Source organism: Oryctolagus cuniculus, chromosome 3 (assembly GCF_051225735.1).
Source record: "Oryctolagus cuniculus isolate XC-2025 breed Fujian yellow rabbit chromosome 3, ASM5122573v1, whole genome shotgun sequence".
NCBI lineage: Eukaryota > Metazoa > Chordata > Mammalia > Lagomorpha > Leporidae > Oryctolagus > Oryctolagus cuniculus.
Window position 1 is genome coordinate 140,748,560 of NC_142869.1, and position 15,088 is coordinate 140,763,647.

At 47.9% G+C, this 15,088-nt stretch overlaps 1 protein-coding gene across 3 annotated transcripts in view; it reads left to right on the plus strand.

Moving 5' to 3' along the window:
* The first annotated feature begins 193 nt into the window (after positions 1-193).
* The window catches only part of SLC26A5 (solute carrier family 26 member 5), a 66,014-nt gene continuing 51,119 nt past the window's right edge, over positions 194-15,088 (plus strand). For 2 of the 3 annotated variants that reach the window (XM_051848011.3, XM_089327982.1), the window contains exons 1-2: positions 194-329; positions 3,437-3,543. The gene's annotated coding sequence lies outside the window, so the exon portion shown is untranslated. Of the gene's footprint in view, positions 330-604; positions 821-3,436; positions 3,544-15,088 lie in introns of those variants that run through there. The other variant, XM_089327981.1, reaches the window with a different exon arrangement.

Sequence of the window (15,088 nt, forward strand, 5' to 3'; positions counted from 1 at the left end):
AGGCGTCGGAGACGCGACCTCTGTGGAGAAAAGGAGGCCCGGTCCCGGTCCCCCAGGGGCCCCTGGAGGCGGGGCGGGGCGGGGCGAGCCGAGGAGGGGAGGGGCGATGCGGGGTGGGAAGAGGCGGGGCGAGGTGGGAAGGTACAGGGCCCGGCGAGACCCGGCGGGGCGGGGGCGAGACGGGGCGGGAAGAGGGTAGACGGGGAAGGCGCAGCCGGCGCTGGCGCGGTCCTTCCAAGCCGCGGCGCCGGCGCCTCCAGCGAGAGCCGCACGCGGAGGCAGCGGCACGACGTCCAGGCGCAGCGGCTCCGTCTGAGCAGCGCGGGCCGGTGAGTGCGCGCGGGCGGCCGCGGGGTCGCGGCGCTTAGAAAGGGCCAGCCGGCCGGGATTCCACGTCTCGCGCCGGGGTTCCGTCTCTGTCCTAAAAGCCCGTGGTCCACCTGTCTCCAAAGCTGGGGGGTGGGAGGGACCAGCCAGGGAGGCGCCTTCTCTGCACCCTGCGCGACCACGCGCAAGTTGAGTGCGGGACGTTTGCCACCTGCCCCCCTCCCCTGCCCGGGCCAGACCGGCCTCCCGGTTCCTTCCTGGAGCGCCCGCTACTCCGCAAGCTCTGCCCAGGATCCCAGGTGAGCCAGCAGCCCAGACCTCGTGAGGGGAGGGCACAAGATCCCTCCCACCCTGCGGTCTCCTGTTGGTTGCCGCTTCCCGGCTGCTGCCTGGAGGTGGTCGAGGTGGCTAGGGGCCCCGTGACCGCGCGTGTGATCCGCGGGTCGGGCCGAACCGGGCCGGCTACCCTGCCCCCGCACGGAGAGCCCTTCAGGTAGGAAAGCTTGCACAGGTATGCCTGCAGATAGGGCACAGTAGGGCGCGCCGCGATGCGCTCTTGGGGTCCAGGACTGACCAAGTGGAGAGAGAATCTGATAACAGGAATGGCCGCTTGGCGGGACTGGGCTTGGGAGTCCAGCTTCTCTGATCTGAAGGCTTGGGGGTGGGAGGGGGGCGGGTCGTGGGTGCGAGCTGTAAAGGCGTTACCTCCTGTAAGGGAGGGACTGGCCCTAGAGGAAGCGCAAGGGAATTGCTTTGAGGGGTGGGCAGTATGAGCGGTTAGAAGAATGAGTTTGTGCCGGGCGCAGGGCAGTGGGTTCTGGCAGGTGCCGGGCAGTGTTGTCTGTTATCAGCTTCTCAGGCACGTACAGAAGCAGAGAGAGGGAAGTTGCAGCTCATTTGCGTTAGCAGGAGGCTTGGGGAGAATTCCTAAGTGCCAGTCGCTGGGACGGAAACCTTCAGTGAGCTGCTGGAAGGCTTTGTAGCCTATTAGGTAACACCTGGAGCCCCAGTTCTGTTTCAGCGCGTTTCTCTCTGTCTCTCGCTAACTACTTTGAAACTATACAGAGTTACACGTTCCTCAATAATTGATGAGCGATACCCAAAGAATTGACTCAATCCAGCAAGCATTTTGGGCGCCTTCTTCGTGTGGGCACTTTAAAACTGACAACCGCAGAGGGTGGAAGGTGGAGGAATTTTCCCCCCACCGCAGCGGTAGTCTGACTTGTAAAGTTCAGACGCAGGTGTGTGCTGCCTTTTTCATTGAAAACCAAAATCAGTTGCATCTTCCTCTCATTCCAAATGCGGGGTGTGTCTTCTGGTATCCCCGATGTTTTTGTGGTTTTTCTGCCATCGCAGGTAGCCTGGTTTTCTGAATAAGAAGATATGTCTATATTCCTGTTTTTTTACTTTACCATGAAATCAATAAAAATAAACTCAACAAGAGAAACAAGACGTTGATTTTTCCTTTGGTTTTAAATGAGTGAAAGTTTGCCCAGAAAGATGACGTCAGCATGGACACGTGCTTCCCAAACTATGACCCAAGTCCATCTTCTTGGAGAATAGATTTGGCTTCATGAACTTTTTTTAAAGATTTTATTTATTTGAGAGGTGAAGTTAAAAGAGAGAGGTCTTCCGTCCACTGGTTCACTCCCTAAATGGCTACAACAGCCGGAGCTATTCTAACCTGACGCCAGGAGCCAGGTGCTTCTTCCGAGTGCCCCACATAGGTACAGGGGCCCAAGCACTTGGACCGTCTTCTGCTGCTTTCCCAGGCACAATTTCGGGGAGCTAGATGGGAAGTGGAGCAGCCAGAACTTGAAACGGCTCCCATATGGGATGCTGGTGCCGCAGGTGGAGGCTTAGCCTACTATGCCACAGTGCCTTCCCCATGAACTCTTGCTTCTTTATTTTGGAAGTTAGTTCCAGGGACCAGTTTCAAAAAATCTGTCATGGGAGGTACCAACTATCACCAGTGTTTTTAGCTTCTCCCCAGCTTCATTCTTGAAACAGTTGTGCTCTAGGGGACTTTAAGTAAGGGGATAGATCTTTTTCAAAATCCAGTGAACTCTAGAGACTTGAATGCAACCCATTCACAATGCTGTGTACCTTCTAGAGGATTCTTGGTGTAGAGCATGAAACCTTGCTTTAAAACAGGAAGTAAGTAGATGGAGCAAAATGAAAAAATGAAGCAAGGGTGCAGGTAAAGCCACAAACTGAGTGGGCACTGGTTAGTTTATTTCCAACCTAGTCTCTTGAGTATGTGTTTTGTGAATGGGCAATGATAATTGTATCATTCAAGAAAGACTAAAGACAGATTAGTTCTGTTCCTTTTTTTAAAGATTTCTATTTATTTGAAAGGCAGATCTAGAGAGAGAGAGAGAGAGAGAGAGAGAGAGAGCTCTTCCATTCCATTCACTGGTTCACTCCCTAAGTGGTTGCAATAGCCAGGGCTGGGCTAGACTGAAGCCAGGAGCTTCTTCCGGGTCTCACATGTGGGTGTAGGGGCCCAAACGCTTGGGCCGTCTTCCACTGCTTTCCCAGGTGCATTGGCAGAGAACATCCAGGACTCGATCTGGCACCCATATGGGATGCTGGTGTTACAGGCAGAGGCTTTGGCTACTATGCCACAACGCCGGCCCCTCCTGTTCAATTTGGAATTGAACAAGTTCAACTTCTGTTTGGAACATCGTGATTCTCTCTTGTTTTTGTATTTTTCTTGCTCTTCTCAAGGAAAGTACTTTGTGGGGGATTTGTGCCCAGGAGGAATGTCTGGGCACAGTCTATCACGCACACCCTTCATGCCCATGAATTGCAGAGTATGGGAATGGTCAGTTCAGCAGCTGGACTTTGTCTCTCCCTTGCTCACACACACCCCTGCCATTCTCCCATGAGGAAGGAGATGTGTAGACATTCACATGTGGTGATACACGTATGCATGTATGTATTCTAAAGCCATGCTGCACGTAAACCGCTGTGCTAATGACTGTGTCTCAGGAGGGGGCGGGTGAGAGTTAGGAGGAAGGAATGGACAGCATTAAATATTTTGGATGTGACTCCTTTGAAATAGCAAGATAGCAGCTGCCCGATGAACTTGTCTGTGTTCTTCCAGCGCCGCCTTCTCCCGCTCGCAGCCCCGTTGGGCGAGCTGTCCCTGACCTCCTCTGCAGCTCCCGCTGGGCATCCTGTCACCTGCCCTGTGCTGCTCGTTGGATCTGGGTGAGTAGAGGTTCCCCTTGGAACTAGGAAAGGAGAGGGCTGCCCGACAATATTCATGGCTTTTTGCCTGCACCAGCGGCTTCCTGAACTTTTCCAGAGGCCTGAGTCCCACACCACGGTTTGGAAGGAAACCATGAGAGAGAAGGCTGGAACCATCATCCCTTACTCTCACCTTCTAATGTGGCTTAAGATCAGCCTGACTGCCCCTCGGCCTATCAGCCAGCTTTGACTCACCTTGCTCTTGAGTGGCAACCAGCTAGCCGGTCCACACCCCTGCAGTGGTGCTGGTAGATGCTTGCTCAGAGAGTGAGCTGATGGGGATCAGGCTCTGCCACTAACTAGGCATGCAATCTTTGACAAGTCCCAGGTCAGTGAAATTCTTTGGACGTTAGTTTTTCTATATTAAAAAGAGAGTGCCGTGTGCGATCGGAAGTTCTTAACTAATAATCTGTAGTCCATTGTGTTTTGTGTTGCCTGTGAGGTGGGCTGTGTTTGTTTATCCAACAGAGATTCTGATTTAAGTGGACTGGAGTAAGCCCAGGTGTCTCTAATTTTTTTAAAGTTTCCCAGGAAATACTAATGTCCAGCCAAGATTAAGGGTTACTGTGTAACCCAATATGGTTGCACAGTGGGATCCACTGTCCTTAGCAATACCAGTATTCCATATTAGAGTGCTGGTGCCAGCCCCGGATGCTAATGTGTCTAGGAAAGCAAAAACGATGATCCAAGTCCTTGGACCCCTGCCATTCATGTGGGAGACCTGGGTTGAGTTCCAGGCTCCTGGCTTTTCGGTATGGCCCAGTCTTGGCCATTGCAGCCTTTTTGGGGAAGTGAACCAGCAGATTGAAGCCATCTCACCCTCCCTCCCCATCTCCCTTTATCTCCCTCTTCCTCTCTCTCCCACCTCTTCCCCTCCCCCCTCCCCCGCCTTTTAAATAAATAAATGAATATACCTTTAAAAAATTGTTTCAAAGGATCACTGGGTTAAATAATTGCTAAGAAGTGATTCAGTGATTGTCTCTTAGGATGGAAAGCAGGCCCAAAAAATTCCCAATACACAGAGCCAACCCAGCAGCGTACATAGTCCATGATAGCCAAGCATAATACATGTGTGTGTGAAGCAGTCCAGAGGAAGCCATTCCCCTTTACCCAAGGAGGGGGCGGTGCCCTCTCTCCTTCTCAGTGCTTTGCTGAGTCCCTAGTCCAGGTACATTTTGCTGGACTGAATTCGATGTAACTCTGCCTGCCACAGCTGATCAGCTGCCCCGAAGGTCCCCAGAGAGGATTCTGCCTCTTCTCCAGTTCCCCAGGCCACTGCTTAATAGCCTCATGCGATGTTCTCCTAGCCGTGATCTGTGGCTTGTGGAGGTGGGGAAGAAAGGTGTCAGCAAGGGACAAGGACGCTGGGGGCTGAAATGTGAGCCTGTGGGTCCACGGTGAGATGGACAGCGATCCTCACGCCTTCTCAGGTAGTGGAGGACTATTGAGTTACCACACCTTCGAGAGGGCTTCCTGGGACCTCATCTTGTTGCTGTTACATTGTAAATTCTGTGGCTGTTCCCGCCTGGAAAATGATCCTTGGCTTTAAAACTATAACTTATTAAGTTAGCATTCATGGGATCTATTTGTTGCTCCTATTCCTCTTTTCTCTACTACCCTTTCTATTTCCTGTCCCCAGATACCTAGAAGACAAAAGACAGTATGTTTATGTGACTATCAGATCAGTACAGGAGAGACAGATGTGAGTTGATAAATAGCAAAAAGGATGTGAAGGGAGAAAAGTTAAAAGAAGGGTACGAGGCACGTGGGTTCCAGGGAGCTATACTCAATTTCTTTTTTTCTTTTCCTTTGTCTCTACCAGTCTCACCCACCACAAGTTTATTCTCAAGCTTTTTATCATTGTACAAATTATTGCATTCCAGTTGCTGTGTGTTGGTCAGTGTGAGTTTGTGGCCCACAAGTCTTTTTGTTTTTTTAAGATTGATTTATTTGGAAGGCAGAGTTACAAAAAGGCAGAGGCAGAGAGACAGATCTTCCAGTCATTGGTTCACTCCCTGAATGGCCGTACCTGTTGGAGCTGTGCTGATCCTAGGCCAGGAGCCAAGAGCTTCTTCAAGATCTCCCACGTGGGCGCAGGGGCCCAAGGACTTGGGCCATCTTCTACTGCTTTCCCAGGTGCATTAACAGGGATCTGGATCAGAAGTGGAGCAGCCAGGACTCGAACCAGTGCCCATATGGGATGCCGGCACTGCAGGTTGGGGCTTTAACCCACTATCGGCCCCCCCTTACTCACTTCTTAAAGTTAGCTAAGAAAGAAATGACCGTGCTGAGTAAAGAGGGGTTTGTTATCATAACTAACCCTGATGAAAAAGTTAATTATTGCTAACCTCAGACACCCACTTGTATGTTTCTATATAAACATTTGTCCTCCCATGTGCCTAATTTTTGAAGATGGTAAGAAAAGTCAGGGTTGAGGATATGCTGTCCTTAAGATTACCATAAGTTTGCTTTTTAAATCTTTACTTCCTTGGGGCCGGCGCTGTGGCATAGTGGGTTAAGCCACCCCTGTGGCGCAGGCATCCCATGTGGGTCCCAATTCAAGTCCCAGCTGCTCCACTTCTGGAAAGCAGTGGAGGATGGCCCAAGTGCTTGGGCCTCTTCACCCACATGGGAGACCCGGAGGAAGCGCCTGGCTCCTGACTTCAGATCGGCACAGCTCTGGCCGTTGCTGCCATCTGGGGAGTGGAGCAGCGGATGGAAGACCTGTCTCCATCTCTGCCTCTGTCTCTGTAACTGTGCCTTTCAAATAAATAAATAAATCTTTTAACAAAAATCTTAACTTTCCCAAAACAAACTGTTACAAAAGAATTAGCAATGACTGAATTTCTTTTTTTAAGATTTATTTATTTATGAGAGGCAGAGTTAAAAGGCAAGGGGGTGGGAGAGGTCTTCCATCTGCAAGTTCACTCCCCAGATGGCCGCAATGGCCAGAGCTGGGCAAGTCCAAAGCCAGGAGCTGGGAGCTTCTTCCAGGTCTCCCACATGGGTGCAGGGGCCCCAGAATTTGAGCCATCTTCTGCTTCCCCAGGCCATTGCAGAGAGGTCTTCTTCCAAGAAGTCTCATGCCTTTGGCCTTCACCTTCACCAGGTCTCTGTTCAATATCACATTCTCAGGAGCAGCTTTTTCTGAGCACCTTATTTTAAGAATTGTACAACCAACTCCAGCACCTTGCTTCCAGCGTCACTGTGTTCCCACACCAGTGATCGACATCTGAGTTACGTTAGAAAGCTCTTCTTTTTTTTTTTTTAACTTTTATGTAATGAATATAAATTTCCAAAGTACAGCTTATGAGTTACAATGGCTTTTTCCCCCCCATAACTTCCCTCCCACCCGTAACCCTCCCGTCTCCCGCTCCCTCTCCCTCTCCCATCCCTTTCACATCATTTTTTTTTGGGGGGGGGGGCAGGCAGAGTGGGCAGTGAGAGAGAGAGAGACAGAGAGAAAGGTCTTCCTTTGCTGTTGGTTCACCCTCCAATGGCCACCGTGGCCGGCGCACTGCGGCCGGCGCATCGCGCTGATCCAAAGGCAGGAGCCAGGTGCTTCTCCTGGTCTCCCATGGGGTGCAGGGCCCAAGCACTTGGGCCATCCTCCACTGCACTCCCTGGCCACAGCAGAGAGCTGGCCTGGAAGAGGGGCAACCTGGACAGAATCCGGCGCCTTGACCAGGACTAGAACCCGGTGTGCCGGCGCCACAGGCGGAGGATTAGCCTATTGAGCTGTGGCACCAGCCCTCACATCATTTTCAATTATCTTTATATACAGAAGATCAATTTAGTATATGTTAAGTAAAGATTTCAACAGTTTGCACCCACACAGAAACATAAAGTGTAAAATGCTATTTGAGTACTAGTTATAGCATTAATTCACATTGGACAGCACATTAAGGACAGAGATCCCACATGAGGAGTAAGTGCACAGTGACTCCTGTTGTTGACTTAACAAATTGACACTCTTGTTTATGGCATCAGTAATCACCCTAGGCTTTTGTCATGAGCTGCCAAGGCTATGGAAGCCTTTTGAGTTTGCCGACTCTGATCATATTTAGACAAGGTCGTAGTCAAAGTGGAAGTTCTCGCCTCCCTTCAGAGAAAGGCACCTCCTTCTTTGATGGCCCGTTCTTTCCACTGGGATCTCACTTGCAGAGATCTTTCATTTAGGTTTTTGTTTTGTTTTGTGTTTTTGCCACAGTGTCTTGACTTTCCAGTGCAAAGGCCCTGAGGCAGCTGAGTGCCAGCTTGTTCACCCAGTGTTAAGATGTGTGTGTGGGGCTGGTGCAGACTGACAAGGTGGGAAGTAGAAGGTCATGAATTTAGGAAAGGGCAGTTGTGGTCTTCCACTCAGGTGGCAGGAACCCTATGACTTGAGCCATCTGCGGCCTCCCAGGATCTGTAGCAGCAGCAGGCCAGGTCCAGATATCAGACCCCAATGCTCTGATGTGGCACGCAGTCCTTTGAACTGCTAGGCTAAATGCCTCCTCCCATAAATTTAAAAAAAAATTTTTAAATTAATATTATTCTAATGGGCAAATCATAATTATATTTAGGGGGTACCATGTGATATTTTGATGTATGTATACAATGTGGCGTGATTAATGTAATTATTCTTTATAATGAGATGTTTGAAATTCATGTAGATATTTTGAGATGTAGGATACATTATCCTGGGCTGCACATACCCTGCTGTTCAGTAGCTCTCATTACACACTCCTCCCGTCCAGCTGAGACATTGTACTATTTGATTGGCAGCCCGTCATTTCATTCCCTCCCTCACTGCTCTCAATCCCTTTTGTTATATACCCAGAAATTGGATTACTGAATCATATGGTAGTTCTATTTGTAGATTTCTGAGGAGCCCTCAAACTCTTTTTCTTAGTGGTTTTGTCAATTTGTATTCCCAAGAGTATACAAAGATTCTCTTTTCTCCACACATCACCAACTTTTGTTCTTTCACCCTTTTTTTGAACTTGCGAGATGGAGAGATGGATAAATAGGGCTGCCATCTGCTGTTTCACTCCCCAAATGCCTGCTACAGCCAGAGTTGGGCCCGACTATTCAGATCTTCGATGTGGGTGACAGGAACCCAATCACATAAGTCATCACTGCTGCCTCTGAGTCTGAATTGGCAGGAAGCAGGAGCCAGAGCCTGAGCCTTGAATCCAACCCAGGTACTCCAGGGTGGGATGTGGTTGTCTTAACTGCAGAGCTGAACACCTGCTCTTAATCTCTCATCTTTTTGCTAACAGCCATTCTAATAAGCAAAGTGATCTCTCTCTGTGGCTTTAATTTTCATTTCCCTGATGATTGTTGATTCTGAACATTTTTGTACTTCATGGCTGTTTTTTGTGTGTCCTCTTTTGAAGAATGCCTATTCTGACCTTTTGCCCATTTTTAAGTTAGGCTGTTTGTTGTTGTTGTTGTTTTATTTTTTGGACAGGCAGAGTTAGAGAGAGAGACAGAGACAGAGAGAAACGTCTTCCTTTTTCCATTGGTTCACCCCCCAAATGGCCGCTATGGCCGGCATGTTGCACCGATCTGAAGCCAGGAGCCAGGTGCTTCCCCTGGTCTCCCATGCGGGTGCAGGACCCAAGGACTTGGGCCATCCTCCACTGCACTCCCAGGCCACAGCAGAGAGCTGGACTGGAAGTTTGAGTTCCCTAGACATTTTGGTTGTTAAACCCTTATCAGATGTGTGGTGTACAATTTTTTTCCAGTTTTGATAGTTGACTGCTCATTGGATTCCTTTGCTGTGCAGAAGCTTTTGAGTTTGTAGTAATTCCATTTGTCAACGTTTGCTTTTGTTAACTTTGCCTTTGGGATCACATCCAAAAAAAATGACTTCCCAGAGCAATGTCATGGAGCTTCTTTCTCTGGAAGTTTTGTAGTTTCAGGTCTTAAATATAAGCCTTTAATGCATTTGGAATTGGTTTTTATATATAGTGTGAGATAAGGATACAATTTCATGCTTCCTCATGGACAGAAAAACGATCCCCAACACTATTTATTGAGATAGTCTACAGAAGAAAGTTTCAGTGGGATCCTTCCCCAGCATTGTCAAGAGCTGTGCAGGATCAGACTGCTGTAGGCTTGGCACCTGCTTTCTCGATCAGCACGGGCATACCTGACTCACTTCTGTCACTTTCCTGAACCACCTTGCCTTTCCTGAGTAGCACTGCTTTGTGATTCCTTCAGTCCATGCTTGGGAAGTTTTGGTTTCAGTTATCAATGAGGAGAAAAATCTGAATACTGTTAGAGTGACTTAAAAAAATAGTATTTCTGTACAATGAAAACAGAATGCTCTTAAGGAACAATCAGGAAACACACAAAAGTAATCTTGAAAATTGAAAAAAGTAGGACTAAAGTTAAAATTGTTTTTAAAGGCCTAAAAGATAAAATTGTTAAAACCTCCCAGAATGACTAATTGAAAGTCAAAAGGGGGCAGAATCTGCTGGAAACAATGAGAAGTAGGAAGATGATCCAGTAATCCTATTGGAGCTCTACAAAAAAAAAAAAAAAAAAAAAAGTTGACATTGAAATGCAAGAAAAGAATTTGCTGTAAAAAGGCTCACCAAATAAATTAACACCCAGAGATAGAATCATTGCAGAATTTCCAAGTCAAAGATGCAGAGAGATTCTAAAACTTTCTGAAAGGAAAAATAAAGTCGCTTCTTTAAGATTGACCCAAGGCTGGCGCCGCAGCTCAATAGGCTAATCCTCCACCTAGCGGCGCCGGCACACTGGGTTCTAGTCCCGGTTGGGGCGCCGGATTCTGTCCCGGTTGCCCCTCTTCCAGGCCAGCTCTCTGCTGTGGCCAGGGAGTGCAGTGGAGGATGGCCCAAGTACCTGGGCCCTGCACTCCATGGGAGACTAGGAGAAGTACCTGGCTCCTGCCTTCGGATCAGCGCAGTGCGCCGGCTGCAGAGTGCCAGCAGTGGCAGCCATTGGAGGGTGAACCAACGGCAAAAGGAAGACCTTGCTCTCTGTCTCTCTCTCTCACTATCCACTCTGTCTGTCAAAAAAAAAAAAAAAAAAAAAAAAAGATTGACCCAAGACTTTCCATGAGTAAACTGGATGCCAATGGAATAATGCCTTCAAATTTATAAGGGAAAATTATTCTGAACTTGAAATTCTGTTGCCAGTAAAATTATCAATTATACATAAGGGTTAAATAAAGATGTTTTGAGACACTCAAAGACCGAGTCCATTTACCTTCAAGTACGCTTTCTGAAGTAGGTGCCTAAGGATGTGCTCCAGCCAACTGAGGGTAGAAAGCAAGAAGGAAGATGTGGAATTGGAAAGAGTGGAACTAATTCCCAAGTACAACAGGGGGGGAAAATACTACATTGGCAGCTACTTCTGGGCTTAGAAAACATATTCACAAAATAGGGCAGCTAGTCAGAGAACTCCAAGAATTATTTTAAGAAGAATTAAATATGATTCAGTGTTTAATTAAGCCATTAGGATGCTCATGTTCCACACTGGAGTATCTGGCTTTGGCTCAGCTCTTTTTTTTTTGAAAGGCAGAGTTACATATAGAGAGAGATCTTCCAGCCACTGGCTCTCTTCCCAGATGACCACAACAGCTGAGATTGGGCCAGACCAGAGCCAGGAGCTTCCTTGGGATCTCCCACATGGGTGCCAGGGCCCAAGTACTTGGAATAAGATGGCTCAAGTGCTTGCCCCCAACCCCCGCCTCCCACACGGGAGACCCAGATGAAGCTCCTGGCTTCGGCCCGGCCCAGCCCTGCCTGTTTGGGCCTTTTGGGGAGTGAATCAGGGGATGGAAGATCTGTCTCTCGCTGTCTCTCTGTAACTCTCTCAAATCTTTTTTTTAAAAAAAGAAGTGAATTCCATTCAGTAATTTTATAGTAATAGAAGTTTTGGCAATATAGAGAACTAAGCTGACTTTTCCTGATCTCCCACCGGTACCAGGTACTAAAGTGGAGGACAGAACACAACAGAATGTTTAAATAGTCAGTCTCAAAACAAATTGCCGGAAGAACAAGGAAAAGGAAGTTTAGTTTCACACTCAGCACCACCCGTAGAAGTTTCTCGGCTGTGCAGGTGGGATTGTACCACTCAGTCCAGGGAAAAAAAACATGCTCTCAGACCTGCACAGTTGGAAGCTGGGACTGAGACACTGGCAAAGCCTGGAGCCCCTGTCTAGGTGGCTGATGGAGCATTAGGAAGACTAACGACGGCTTAAGAAAATAAAGAATCCTTACAGCCTTGAGTGAAAATTTAAAAAAGAAAAAAAAAATCAGCTTCCGACAGTTAAAGCCCCAGACCTCTGTTTGAGCTATGTTGAGTTCAGAATCATAGTCCCTCAAACCCTAACATGAAAGAGACACCGGACATAGTGGAAAAAATGCCCAGAGCCAGTAGAGCCATGGCAGTGCCTAGGGACGCTTCATATCTTAGGTGCACATGGAACACCAGTGAAATGCTCCCTGACTTTCCCCACTTAATATGAGCTTGCAATTTTAAAAATCTACAGGGACTGGCACTGTGGCACAGTGGGTTAAAGCCCTGGCCTGCATCGCCAGCATCCCATATGGATACATGTTCAAGTCCTAGCTACTCCACTTCCAATTCAGTTCCCTGCTGATGTACCTGGTAAAGCAGTGGAGAGTGGACCAAGTCCTTGGGCCCCTGCACCCACGTGGGAGACCCAGAAGAAGCTCCTGGCTTCAGATCAGCTCAGCTCGGTTCAGCTCAGCTGTGGCCATTGCGGCCATTTACAGAGTGAACCAGTGGATGGAAAACCTCTTTGTCTCTCCCTGTCTCTACCTCTCTCTGTAATTCCGTCTTCCAAATAAATAAATCTTTAAAAAAAAATCTACAACCACCATAGGAGAGTATCAGCAAACAAAACAATCACAAAAATCAGATCCCCCAGGAACTTAAAACAGTGGAAGGAATGAACACGGTCCCAAGTAGGTTAAATATTCACAAAGGAAAGAAAAGAGGAAAAATGAATACATACTATGAAAATGGAAGAGGCATATTTTTAAAAAGCCATTTATGAATCAAGATGCAGGTTTAGCGATGCAGCAAAGAAATGATAATACTCTGGGGGCTGATGCCGTGGCCCAGCAGGTTGACACCCTGGCCTGAAGTGCCAGCATCCCATATGGGCACTGGTTTGAGACCTGGTTGCTCCACTTCCCATCCAGCTCTCTGCTATGGCCTGGGAAAGCAGTGGAAGATGACCTAAGTGCTTGAACCCCTGTACCCACATGGGAGACCCGGCAGAAACTCCTGGCTCCTGGCTTCAGATCGGTGCAGCTCCGGCCATTGTGGCCAATTGGGGAGAGAACCATCGGATGGAAGACCTCTCTCCCTCTCTGCCTCTCCTCTGCGTAACTGAGCCATTCAAATAAATAAATAAATCTTTAAAAAAAAAAAAAAAAAAAAAAAAAACAAGAAATGATAATACTGAAAACTAAAAATCAGAAATGAAAAGACATAGATGTGTAGTATTGGTGATTGACTAAAACTGGAAAGTAGGGAACGAGAAAAAAGGATTCCCTGATAGTCCCAGAAAGCAGGCCCTCAGGGTGGCATTTTGGAATTGTTGATATCACTTGCTGCATAAACAAGGGCCATATTGCTGGAAACGAGAGAGGTGGGAAGAAGCACAGATGACTCGCAGCCTTGCCTCTCAAAGTGTGGTCCGGGAGCCAGAGGCTTTGGTTTTACTCGTAGCATTACTGGTCTTAGAGTTTCAGTGCTAACAGGTTTATCTGTGCAAGATTCTGCTCCGGGTGTGGACTGGAAACAAGGAACAGAAACAGAGGTAGGCTCTCTGGCCGGGACTCACGATGGCTCCTCACCTGGGGGACTGCGAGTTTAGGTTCTGCTGGTTTGGGGATCCTTGTTTGTGGGAATGATCCCATTTCACTGAAACCAACATTGCTAAGGCTCATTTTTGGATTTTGTAAAAGTCAAAAGCAGGTAAAGAATTATTCTCCAGTTGATTAAACTGGCCTTTATTATCATCATGGATCTAGTGTTTTGCCACACAGTGTGAACAGTAAGGAGCATTCCTTAAATAGAGTGGATTCTGTGAGTGAGTGAATGTGTAATTTTAGGAATGACAGCCTATTTTAATTAAAAATATTTTAATTAGGGTCTTATCACAAGGAATAAAATTTCAAGTGGATACTCATTACAGACTTGGGACTACTTTTTCTGTTAAAAAAAGACATTGAATTTTTCTTTAAAAAATTAATGTACTGAGGATCTGGCACTGTGGCATGGTGGGTAAAGCCACCATCTGCGGTGCCAGCATCCCACATGGGCTCTGGTTCGAGTCCCGGCTGCTCTACTTACACTTCAGCTCTCTGCTATGGCCTAGGAAAGCAGTGGAGGATGGCCCAAGGGCTTGGGCACCTGCACCCTCATGGGAGACCTGGAAGAAGCTCCTGGCTCCTGACCTCAGATCAGCAGCCATCTGGGAAGTGAACTAGCAGATGGCTAGTTCATTTTCTCTCTGCCTCTCTCCCTCTCTCCCTCTCTCCACTCTGCCTCTCTCCCTCTCTCCCTCTCTCCACTCTGCCTCTCTGTAACTGTCTTTCAAACAAATAAATAAATCTTTGAAAAAAATTAATGCACTGAGGCCGGCGCCGCGGCTCACTAGGCTAATCCTCCGCCTAGCGGCGCCGGCACACCGGGTTCTAGTCCCGGTCGGGGCGCCGGATTCTGTCCCGGTTGCCCCTCTTCCAGGCCAGCCCTCTGCTGTGGCCAGGGAGTGCAGTGGAGGATGGCCCAGGTGCTTGGGTCCTGCACCCCATGGGAGACCAGGAAAAGCACCTGGCTCCTGGCTCCTGCCATCGGATCAGCGCGGTGCGCCGGCCGCGGCGGCCATTGGAGGGTGAACCAACGGCAAAGGAAGACCTTTCTCTCTGTCTCTCTCTCTCTCACTGTCCACTCTGCCTGTCAAAAAAAAAAAAAAATTAATGCACTGATTAAACAGCCTGTCAGAGCTAAAGGTAGGGTAGTGAACTGGGAGCTGAATCTAAAAAGCTGTCAGGAAACAACCCAATCAGATGGAAAAAAAAAAAAAAAAACTGGAAAGGTTGAAAGACACAATGATGAGCAAGGCTATTAAATATATCACAGTAACTTAGTAAATGGAGGAGTAAGCAAGGAGACTCACGCATTCAGTTTTCATGCTGAGCATTTGTATAAAACGTTTACACTTGATAAATAAAAAAAAATAGCCCTGCAATTCTATGACTTTGAGCAGTAGTTCTCAGTTCTAGAGAGAATTTGGAACTGCATCACATTGTAAGGTCAAATTCATAGGTACAACTTTAGGAATATAGTGGTTCTTCCCCCATACCTGCCCTCCCACCCCCACCCCTGTTCCACCTCCTCCTCCCTCTCCCATCCCATTCTTCATTATGGTTCATTTTTAATTTAACTTTATATACAGAGGACCAACTCTATGCTAAATAAAGATTTCAACAGTTTGCACGTGCAC